This window comes from Salvia splendens, chromosome 5 (assembly GCF_004379255.2).
Source record: "Salvia splendens isolate huo1 chromosome 5, SspV2, whole genome shotgun sequence".
Taxonomy (NCBI): Eukaryota; Viridiplantae; Streptophyta; class Magnoliopsida; order Lamiales; family Lamiaceae; genus Salvia; species Salvia splendens.
The window spans coordinates 18527982-18540593 of NC_056036.1; positions in this window are offsets into that span (position 1 = coordinate 18527982).

Sequence of the window (12612 nt, forward strand, 5' to 3'; positions counted from 1 at the left end):
CGTGACTTAAGTTTCCCGCTGAGATTCTTCTCAGTTTACCGCTTTCTTAGATTCCAAGTGTTTGCTTAGTTTAATTTCACGCTGTAATCAGTTTTTAGTTTAATCAAGTTATTTTCGCTTTAAATACTCGCATTTACTTTTCTGTTGTTACCTGCAAATCACTTGACCCAGTAGTTAGAATTCCGTTGATCAAGCTAGCTAGTTTAAATTCTGTCTAGATTAAAACAGTAGTTAAAACTCCCAAATTAAAGCGTGGCAGCAGCCAACCCCCCCTGTTCACTACTCACACACTCGACACACCAACTTCCCTGTGGGATCGACCCCGAACTTGCCGCTTTACTATTAAAGTTGTGCAAAATTGGGAGTTATAAATTACTTTGGCAAGGCGGAAAGGGCGAGAGCTAGAGTGCATTGATTAAGTGACAACGACATTTGCTAACTGATCCAATCAGTTCGGTTATCACTCCATATAACTTGATCCGCATTCTATTCATGTTTTCGATCTCTTTCCTAGTCCCTCCAGCATGGTGGCAAGATATCAGTCGAATCCGGGCCAAGGACATTGGACTGCCATAAAGAACATACTCAAGTACCTTAAACGGACTAAGGACTATGCTCTAGTTTACAATGCAGTTGAGCTCTGTCCTTTGGGATATTCTGACTCAGACTTTCAAGCTGATCAGGACTCGAGAAAATCTACTTCAGGATATGTGTTCACCTTAGGAGGTGGAGCCGTAATTTGGAAGAGTATGAAGCAGAAATGCATCGCGGACTCGACCATGGAAGCCGAGTATGTGGCCGCTTCGGAGGCTGCAAAAGAGGCAGTATGGTTCAAGAACTTACTTATGGATTTAGGTGTGGTTGCGAATCTGCCCAAGAGCATCACGATTTATTGTGACAATTTTGGTGTTGTGGCAAATTCGAAGGAACCAAGAGCTCACAAAGCGAGCAAACACATAGAGCGGAAGTATCATATTATAAGGGATATAGTGCAGAGAGGAGACATACAAGTGGTCAAGATTGCGTCAGAGAACAACCTGGAAGATCCTTTTACAAAGGCATTGGCGGTAAAACCGTTCGAGGGCCACATTAAAGGGATGGGAGTTCGACTCATTCAAGACCTCAACTTGCTTTGAGTATAAGTGGGAGAAATTTGACGTGCGCACACTATTTTGTATACTCGAAAGCTGTTTTGAGTATAAGTGGGAGATTGTTAGGGTTTGTATACTAGAAATCACCTTTCGAGTGATTGAATACTGTAAAACTCTAATAATTATTTTCCAATGAATGCAACAGATTAATTTTGTCATAATATTGTTATGTTTTACATTTAATGGATGTTTATTGCATATTTAAATGTATAAGCGAACATAACATAAGTCTAAGTCTTTGTTCTAGTAGACCGGTTGTGGGCTGCGCTCAATTTAAGGTACGCGGTCAGTTCTGAACAAAGAAAAATAAGAATTTCACAACCCAGATAGACCTAGACTACCTATCGTGAAAGGTTGCAATGTCAGTCCGATTATTTCTAAGCCTTATTGAAATATGATGACGTTGGTGTGGTATAGCACTGAATGGATCTAACAGCAAGACGAGTCTTTATGCTATCTACTGAAAGACGAGGTCTTGATAATTAATTTCTTAATCAATGTACATTAGCATTGAGCATACGAAATTGAGTATCTACTACTTTGACTTACCAAAGGTCCGGGTTTTTCGTCACCCAACTATCCAGGTATATTGGGTAGTGGTGATCATTGTCTAGCGGTGCTAGGATTGCTATTATGTTGAATTGTGAGCGAGGAGAGTCTCGTTTGATAACATCCACAAGAGGAGCTCGAAACGAAATTTTATTATTCGGAACCTAGCTAGTTGGAGTTTAATTACTCTATGAATAATAAATAAGAGTTTCTTACTAAGTCCATTCTTGGAGAATAAAATATTACTTCTGTAGTGGCTGCTTGTAATATTCCAATATAAGCTTATATTAAATTGTGGGTTCAATTTAATTAGTAAAAAGCTAATTGGGTGAGGCCATGTCCAAATTCTTCCTTAGATCCCTGACTGGGCCCAATATGTGACTTTATAAATAGGAGAATAAAAGAGACAGAAAACATAATTATTATTATTGCTCAGAATTTTTGTCCCCCCAGAGAAAGAGAGAGTTTGAAATTTTGCCTCCTCCGTGAGCTGAATTCTGTCTTCGTTATTCAAGTCCTAGTATTCTGGTGAGATTTGCCCACACAAATATCAGTATACAGTCCGGGACACCAGTCAGAAGATCAGAGGTCGAGTACTGAAGATCTTCACGTGGAGACGGAGCAAGCCATCATCGATTCTTGATTGAATCAACGAGGTAAATTGGCTAATTCCGTAGCGAGCATATTTTAGGGCTTTTATATGCTAAAGCATGTTTTAATTCAAGTTATGAGCATGATACATGTGATAATTACGCGAATAGATTTTGTCTAGATAATCTGCTAAATAGATCGAATTATGTGATCAGATCTCTTGCACGCTTCCGCTGCCAACCCCTTCAGTAGCGCATAGGTGTATATAATTTTGTTTCTTTCTTTTCTCGTTTGTTTCTTTCCGCATGCGGCGACCACTGGAATCACCCTCTTATATACAGAGGCACTAACGCTCATTGGAGAGTCTAGGAAGCCGGCGTAGTTACCACTCGTTACAGAGCCGCACTAGGAGCAGCAGCAATCGTTGACCAACTGACCAGCGAAGAAGAAGGAGAGCAGAACACGCAACCTAGACCACCACCACTTGAACAAGCAAAAGCAGAGATGACCCTCGTCGACAACGACTCTAGAATAGGTTCTCTGCACGCTCATGATGAAAAGGAGTCCACACATGCCATTGCCGTTACTCCTGGGATGTGGACCCTTGCGAACAAGTCAGGAGTACTGGCCGTTGTATCCCATTTTTACGGCCTTTCAAAAGAATGCCAGTACGCCTTCCTAGAGGAATTTTGCCGATACTGTGATATCCAGCACGTACCGGCTGGATCTACGTCTGAAGATTATAGGCTGAAGGCCATCCCCTTCGTTTTGAAGGGTGGTCCTGGAGTATGGCTGTCGAGACTGCCAGAAGGGTCCATCAAAACATGGGCCGAGTTCCGAATGATATTCCTTGATCGCTTCTTTCCAACGTAAAAAACGAGTGCCCTCAAGCGGGAGATTACAGAAGCCAGACAGGTGTACGATGAGCCCCTCGACCAATACTGGGATAGATTCCAAGGGCTGCTTCAAGCATGCCCCAACCACAAGCTGGGGGAGCGGGAGATCTACTTGATCTTCTACGGTGGACTGTCAGTCGACATCAAGAACGACCTTAACCTCGCAGCTCAGAGGGATTTCTCAAGGACCCCATTCAGCCAAGCCAAAAACATTCTGGAAAGGCTTATCGAGGCTAAGCGCTCGTACGAGACATCCCGTGGCCAGTACAGAAGGGGTGCGGTGCACGCAGCCGAGGCGTGCAATGACGAAAAACAGGAAGCTCGATTTGAGCAGATGGAGAAGAAGCTGCTTGAGGCAGTTGAGAAATCCAGAGCACCTCCGCCACCTGCACCCAAAGAACAGCAGTATGTGTCGCCGCCGCCACCACCAGAAGAGCATCACTATTACTATTGCGAGTTTCCCCCTGAGGTGGAACCGCAAGCCCAAGTGAATGTCGTCGGCCACTGGAATGCGAATGGCAACTGGATCCAGGGTAAACAGAGAGATGCGCCGTGGAGAGACCACCCGAACTTCAGGTGGAGTGATTCAAATCAAAGCCAACCACCGCAACCAGCGCAACAGTACTTACAATTCACCGAAGGACAACCCCATTTGCCCGCACGCATTCAGGAAAGACCACATGATGGAGGCAACAAGATACAAGGCGGTCAGGGGACCTGGTCAGCAGGACAGCAGGGCTACTGGTCAAGTGGAGGGCAACCTAACTGGTCAAGCCGACAACAGGAAGGAAATTGGGGGTTCCAACACTAAGGCCCTCAGTCAAGCAACCAGGGAAGATAACCACATAATCAAGTGGTCAATTATATTCCGCCGCACCCGAGAGGAAACCAACAATCCCAAGGGAACCCACAGTACTTCCAAGGGAGCTAACAAAATCATTTTCCCCAGAACCAGCCAGAGCAGTATGGACCTTCCAGCTACCATCAACAAGGCCATGGAGGAGGTCGTTTTAGCAAACAGCAAAATGAAGGTCCACGAGATATGATGATCCAATATCAACCCCATGATGCAATGCGAGAAATACAAGAAGCCAGAGAGAACATAGGGCTACACTAGATATGCTTACAAAGCAGTTATCTCAGGTCGCCATGTCACTGGGCGAGCTGAGGGGGAATGAAGGAAAAATTCCGGCTACAGTGCAACCACCACCTGGGCCAGAGAATGTCAATGCAGTATCTCTAAAATCAGAAAAAGTTTATCAAAGCCCATCTGCGAGTTCTCCAGCACCTACAGACGGACCCAATCATGAAGAAGGCCCTGAGTCCAGCGCCTTTGATCAAGTCACAAAAGAAGGAGAGTCTAGTGCCCTTGAACAAGTCACTGAGAAAGGAAGGACGGTCGAAGCAGAAAGTGTAGCCGTGGTGATCCAACCAAGTGATCTTCCACCGAAGAAGACTGACCCAGGGGTGTTCACACTCCCAATTTCCATCAGAGACGTTCGAATGGAGCACGCAATGTGTGACCTAGGGGCTTCCATCAATGTTATGCCTTATTCTATATATGAAAAGCTAGGAGAAGCTAAGCTTGTCAAAACCGATATGGTAATACAGCTAGCAGACGGGTCTTGCATTCACCCAGAAGGAATTCTGGAAGATGAAATCGTCAAGATCAACAAATTCAAGTACCCCGCCGATTTCTTCGTCATGAAGATGACAGAGCCAGGAGCGGAGGAGTCTACCGGAGCCCTTTTGGGAAGGCCATTCCTATCTACAGCCAGTGCAGTCATAGACGTCCGCCATGGGACGATGAATCTGGGTTTTAATGGAGAACAGCTTACATTCGATATTGATAAAGCTGTGAGAAAGCCACAGGACAATGAGAGCATACAATCGGTAGATACTATCAGACCTTGGGAGCAAAAGTATCTAGGAAAGGAACTCTTCAAAAAACCGCCCACTGACTCCATTGAAGACGAACAACTTAAGAAAGAAGCAGCTGAATGGTTCGATACAACAAAGACTGGGGAAATGAATGATCAAGCCATTGAAAGGGCAATTATAGATTTCTGTAAGCCGCCACGACAAGCTGAGTCAAAAACCACCTGACCAAGCCGCCCCATTGAGAAAAATGTTGAAGGAAAGTCCCTCGCCTACAAGGCAACTATTGGCTTTACCTGTGATAGTTGCCTTCAGGTGTGCAGGTGTCGTGTAAAGCAAGGGTGTATCCTACTGATCAGGATAGAAACCCCAACTAAGTCTGAACCTGGCTATCAAAGAAATTCCCCAACCCACTTCTACTGATTAGTATAGTGGAGGTAAGGGTCGAATCCCACAGAGATGATGCGTTTGGGTAATTGTGGTGATATTCTGGAAGGGTTTGGTTAGCTACCACGCTTGGGTTGAGATTCTACCTAGACATGAATTAAAGGGTGTACTCTACTGACTGGGTGGTGTGAAGGTGAACGCCATGTGGCTGTGTACGTGAGAGTGGAGGACAAGGTGTTTCAGGGACATGTGGAAAGTAGATGGTTACTATAAAAGGCTAAACGGAATATCAGAGAATAAGAGGCAGTTAGGTGGCTACTCTGTCAGATCTGTAGGGTACCAACATAAAAAGCAAAGGACAAAAGCAAAAAGTAACTAAAAAGCAAAGTGGTCCCAAACTTGGATGTGGATGTTGTCTTCTTCAACAAGCACGGACAAAATCAAACAAACTCAGATTCCATAGATGAAATTACAGATTAACAACTCCACAATTCAGATCCACAAATTAACTCACTAAAATTCAAAATTTAAACGAGCGAAATCAAGAACTACTCATACTGGACGACATGCAAGGTGGCAGAATAATGTAAATTCGGATTTCACACTAAGACACTTCGGGAAAATAAATCTAAACAGCTACTGAACTAACAATCACAGATCGAACAACTCCAAATGAAATCATGCTTCCAACACTTAGAAATTACTGCAACAACTAGATCTAAGCTACCTAGGTAGAATGAAACAGAATTGAACAGAAAGAGATGTATAAAAATAACTTCATTGCATAAAACATTTGGATCTCAACAAAACACTCCAAAAGATCACAAGTACTGAAAATGCAGCAGATCCAATGAAAGAAAACAAGTAAAGGTTAACTAAGAAAGCGAATAAAGATTGTTGTGCCACTCCGGGCGATGAAACTGTTACGACTACGGAATAAACTGGATGGAACGGTGGAAGGCGAATCTTCGGCGGACTTCTGGAACTTCAGGTGATCATGGCTGTGGCGAGGAATGAGAAGATGTGGGACAATGCTGAAGGAAACTGATCTACCGAGAAAATATTCTAACTAAGTGAGAATGTAGATTTTTTTTCTTCTCTCTCCAAGTGGATTCCTTTTATAGGGAGGCCTGCCCTTGATTTTTAGGGTAGACTCTCTTCGTGAAATGACTCTTTTGCCCTTGTTTGTGGTTGATTCTTCCCAGCAATCCTTCTTCTCCATCTCGAGCTTTTTTTGGCATGCATCCTGGTCAGTATTGCACCCTTCTGGCGCTCATTTTCACCTGAGTTGTCCGAACTTTTTCATACTGACTAGAACCCTTTCCCTGCACACTTTAGCAACTGTTTTGAAGATATAATCCACTTAAGCACGTTATACTGACCAATAACCAAGGCCTAGAATGCGACTTATCAACTTGCATCGCCACTTGACCACCTCTTGATTTGGTTTTTAACCAAATCTGCAAGGACAGAGAGGGCAATTGATGGAAGAACTGAGGCTGGGTCAAGAGGTGGTCAAGTGGAAAACAACAGACGTGATAAAGATTAACCCAGATCTGTACATGTATCCCGCTAGGTTAGAAGAAGGAGTGACACCCCACCTTGATCGACAACGCAGACTCGACCCCGCATTGAGGAAGGAAGAGCTCATAGTGGGGCAGAAAGAGCTACTCTTCCAGTGTCAACTCAAACTAACACCCAGGAGGTGGAATTCAAAATGGGCGGACCCTCATTCCATCATGACAATACACACACAGGAGGCAAACGTACTCCCAGGAGATCCCCCCAATTCGTTCTCCTTCTTGGTAAAGAGTCATCGGGTTGAGCCCTACAGAGACAAGACTGAAGCAGGCACAGTGGAAGAAATTCCACTGATCCTGCCTAATCTTATCCAGTGAGCAGGTAAGAGGAGTGATCGGGTACTCGTGGATAGTTTGCTTGATCAAGCAACAAATTCTCAATCTATTAAACTGATCAAGTGACATCCCAGGGGAACTCGATCAAATCCTTTGTAGTTAGTGTAAATAATTTTTCATGTGTTAGTCTTTAATTCTTAGAAATTAAAAGTCGAAAGTAAGGACGAAAGCTGATCAAGTGGAACTATTTGAGTTGTCATCTGGAATTAATTGTCCACTTGATCAGTGCAATTCGATTTTTAATTGGTGGTACAGTACTTTCGTTGATCAGGGCAGGTGATGAAGGACGTGCACAGTTACTGAAAAGGTGTCAGGAAGCGCCAACTGCTGCATTGGAGAGAGGAAGGAAGCGTATCAGAGAAGCTAAGCCAGCTGTCGCTCTGAAAGGACGTGCCTGTACGTGAAAAGTCACAAGGATCTGAACAGTCGAAGGGATCTCAACCGTAGAGGATCCCAACAGCCACAATATAGGTATAAAAGACAGTTTTCAGACCCGGTTATCACTTCTAACCAAATCGCCTACAGTACATTCTCTTTGCTCTCCCATACCGCTCAAGATTCAAACCCTTGCCCCAAATCATCATCTTCTTCACAAAAACCTACCACCATTACCAGAAACAATGTTGCTTGAACAACTCCCAACTTCATCCTCCTCCTCCAGTTCCGGTGCCGGCAGTGAGGACCGGAGAACCTCGCCCCAAGCCCAAGTAGAAAGCCCTAGCCCATCTTCTCAACCACCACCGCAAACCAGTGCCGCCGCTCCATCTCCCGAAGTAGATGAAGGGGCCCAACGGCGCCTGACCAGAATCCTCTGGAGTATGCCCTCTGAGATGGATATCGTGACGGTTTACGCCACCATGAGAGCCCGCCTTGGAATATCCCTGTCAAAGGACCAAGCCAAAACTTCCACATCCCAAAACACAAGCCCCCCTTCGCATCCCAAAATACTCCCCGACCTACTCCACATCCCAAAATACAATATAGTGGGGACGATTCTGAAGAAGAGGGAGGGATGCAGCCCGCCGCCGTCCCGGCCGAAGAAGCATTGTCCGCGCTGCCGCCACATGCAGAAGGCACGACTGCTCCTAACGCTCCGACACCACCAAGTGGCGGAGGCTCCAACTCCCCTACTCTCCTAGGGCAGACACAACCGATCGAGGTTGTGCACATTGATGACGATTCTACGGAGGACCTTTTGTCTTACCCCAGCGAAATACTACAAAAAGGGGGGCAGAATAGACCTTCATTCCTCAGGCAGAGGATGAGTTGGTCCCGGAGACGGAAGAGGAGCCGCTGCGCCGCCGGACGCGCAGAAGAGAAATCAACACGCTGATGGAGGAGGTAGAGGCCAGGGTGGCCAGCATGCAGAGGATGGAGGAGGAGCAGGTGGAGAGGCCCCGTGCAGTGCGGAGGCTGTTGGATGAACCGGGGGAGCCGGAAAACCAAGGAGCCGTTGGGGAGATAAACCAAGAGGCCGGAGAGGACGAGGCAGTTGAGGACAGCCGTCAGAAGGCTGAAAGGAAGAGGAAAGGGAAGGAGACTATTTTGCCTTCTCCAAAAAGGATGCACCCCGTACCTCGGGGCATTGTGATTTTGGATGCAGACCAACCTGCCCCTCCACAAGAAGGAGAAGAGGGCAGTGATACAGAGGGGAGAGAGCTCCGATGGGCCCGATCATTCCGCAGGCAGCAAGGAAGGCCTGCAGCACCCCCAACCATCGACTATTCCAGAAAAACTGTGGTGACGCCCAAGAAGCGGCTGAAGGCTGGCAAGAAACTCCACCAGCCAGCCCTGGAGACTATCCGGGTTGATGAAGGATTCGCCGAGAACATTACCGGCATTGGTTTTGAATGGCTGCTGGAGATCGAGGACACCTTCGTGCCTGAGGACCTAGCCAAAGAATTCTTCACGTCCTTCCGATTTACCGGAAGCACAAACTTGGAGGCTAGGAGCGTCTCCTTCCGGGTGTTCAGGCGTGAGCATAAGATGAGCCTGAACGAGTTCTCTGTGAGGATGAGACTCTATACAGAGGCCCAAGTCGCTAGTGGAGAATGGTTCGGGCGTGACATTGGCCTTCCTCAGAGGAAGCCGGACTTCGATCAGCAGGCCGTCTGACAGGCCTTGTGCAATGGACGTGCCCCCGATTTCAAAGCCTCTGAGTCCAGAGGAACCCATATTGTTGATCCGGCCCTCCGCCTTGCCCAAGTCTACCTTGCCTGCAATCTCCTTGGCCAGGCCAATATACTGGCGATCATTACTCTGGCTGAGCTCTACTTTATGTGGAGCATGAAGGAGCAGAGGCGGGTGCACCTTGGCTACTGGCTTGCTTACTAGATAAATCAGATTGCTACTCGCCCTGCCCGCCACCTCAATGTCGGCCACCTTCTCGGGGCCTATCTTAAGCGGAATTGGACCCTGGTGTTCCACAGGGACGTGGAGTATCTGAGCAGTTGCCCTAAGCCCGAATTATTTAACCTGGATTTCTTTGTAAGAATACAGGTACTCGAACAGCTGCCCGGCGGGAAGCTTCCCTTCTATACGAAGGCTAGGCAGGAGAGGCAGAAAGAGCAGCAGAAGGACAGGCGCGAGGAAGGGAGGAGGATGGCCAATTGCCCGACAGGCCCTGAGAGGCAGCAGAGGCGAAGGCTGGAGATGGTCCCCACGACAGAGCCAGAGGAGGCTGCAAGGATGGAAGGACTTGGAAAGAGGTCAAAAACACGAATAGAATTCGCATCAAGTTATATGGAATGATAACCGAACCGATTGGATCAGTTAGCAAATGTCGTTGCCACTTAATCAATGCAATCTAGTACTCGCCCTTTCCGCCTTGCCAAAGTAATTTATAACTCCCAATATTGCACAACTTTAACAGTAAAGCGGCAAGTTCGGGGTCGATCCCACAGAGAAGTTGGTGTGTCGAGTGTGTGAGTAGTGAACAGGGGGGTTGGCTGCTGCCACGCTTTAACTTGGAAGTTTTTAACTACTGGTTTTAATCTAGACAGAATTAAACTAGCTAGCTTGATCAATAGAAATTTAATTACTGGATCAAGTGAATTGCAGGTAATAACAGAAAAGTAAATGCGTGGATTAAAAGCAAAAATAACTTTGATTGAACTAAAAGCTGAGTACAACGTGAAATTTAAACTAAGCTAACACTTTGGAATCTAAGAAAGCGGTAAAAACAGAGAAAAATCTCAGCGGGAAACTTAAGATAACGCTAACAGAAATGAGTATTCTGCAGCGCTCCCTTTCGGTCGCTCTTTAAACTAAGCTATCTAACTAAGCTAGAGAACTGAACTAAACTAAGCTAGAGAGCTGAACTAAACTAAGCTAGAGAGCTGAACTACGCTAAATAACTAAGCTTAGTTAAACTAGACGGAAAATAAAGTCTCGGATGCCTTCTTGTGGTGGCACACCCTCTATTTATAAGCTCAATTCGGCCGCCAGCTGGATAACAATCTTGACAGGGTTCGCTCATTCTGAGAGTGAGTGACTCATTGATTGCTACGTGCTGTTCTTCTAGAATGACGACGCTTTTTGGTAACAGATTCGTGACTCAGCTCCGTCCTTGCGTCTCATATTCCAGCACTTGTCCCCTTCTAGAACGTCGTCCTTGATAACAGAATGGTGCGCTATATCCAGCTCATTTCCTCACATGTTCTTCTTCTAGAAGCCAGCGGTCCCCACCTAACTGCTTGATCGCTCCCCCTTGATCAACTCCCCCGATTCTTGGCCTTTTATCGCCTTTTGTACTTGCTTAATCAGTTCGGCCTTGCTGCCTTGGTTAAGTGGTATTTCTGCACATTTAACACTTGTTTTGCGCGATAAAGCGATCAAGCGATCAAGTAGCGTCGTCATTCTTGTGGTGGCACACCCTCTATTTATAAGCTCGATTCGGCCGCCAGCTGGATAACAATCTTGACAGGGAATATTCGCTCATTCTGAGAGTGAGCGACTCATTGATTGCTACGTGCTGTTCTTCTAGAATGACGACGCTTTTTTTGTAACAGATTCGTGACTCAGCTCCGTCCTTGCGTCTCATATTCCAGCACTTGTCCCCTTCTAGAACGTCGTCCTTGATAACAGAATGGTGCGCTATATCCAGCTCATTTCCTCACATGTTCTTCTTCTAGAAGCCAGCGGTCCCCACCTAACTGCTTGATCGCTCCCCCTTGATCAACTCCCCCGATTCTTGGCCTTTTATCGCCTTTTGTACTTGCTTAATCAGTTCGGCCTTGCTGCCTTGGTTAAGTGGTATTTCTGCACATTTAACACTTGTTTTGCGCGATAAAGCGATCAAGTAGCATGTATTTAACCCTTAAACCGATACATGAAATGAGCCTTATCAAACTGCTCACACTTAAAACATACTTGTCCTCAAGTATAAAGAAAAATAAAAGAAAAAGATAAGGCATATTTCAGGCATGGTTTACTTATTTCACTAGTAAAGGAAAACGAAAAGAAAAACAAAACTTTAAGATAAAAACACGTATTCACATGTATGCATTAGACCGAATAATTTTCCAACAATCATACCCGAGGTCGAGGTCAATCCATTTGTCAGTAGCTTGTGTTCCTTTTCTTTCGCCTTTGCTTGATCAAGGTGTCAGCTTGTCAAGATTGCTCAATTTAAAAACCACTGTTGGATTCACTCAGTCACTCCTTTCTCACCAGATATGTTAGGACTGTTCACTCGGTGTTGCCACAAATTTAATACTTTGAATCGGACTACACAAGATAGTTCCTTAAGGTCTTTATTTTGGGTTGTAACGGGGCTCAAGGGTAGTAACGTGTTAGGTTAGGGTCCTAGGGGTTCTAAGTTTAAATATAAAATTTTTAAAGAAAAATCACATGAGTCGAAAGGCCAAAGATTTGACTAAACTCGCTGGATTAGAATTAGAATTGGTCAGATTTTGACCTTTATCCTTATAACCTTCGGCTTATTATTATTTTTACTTTTGATTTCCTGGGTTAGGTTACAACTATTTCCCACCCTTTCACTTTTTATTTTTATTTTTTTTATTCTTTTCATATGATCAACCTGATTGTCTAACTTGATCAACCCGGCTACCCTTTATTCCGACCATTCTTATTGCTATCCCCCTTTTGTTTCTCTTGACAAACTTCATTTCTTTGACCATCTTTCCTCGTGTGATATGAAACTTTGAATTTGGTTTTAAGGCTTCAAAGAAAGGGAAAGAGTGTATGGGCTTGAATTGGCTACTAGGGGGTGCCTTGACTAAT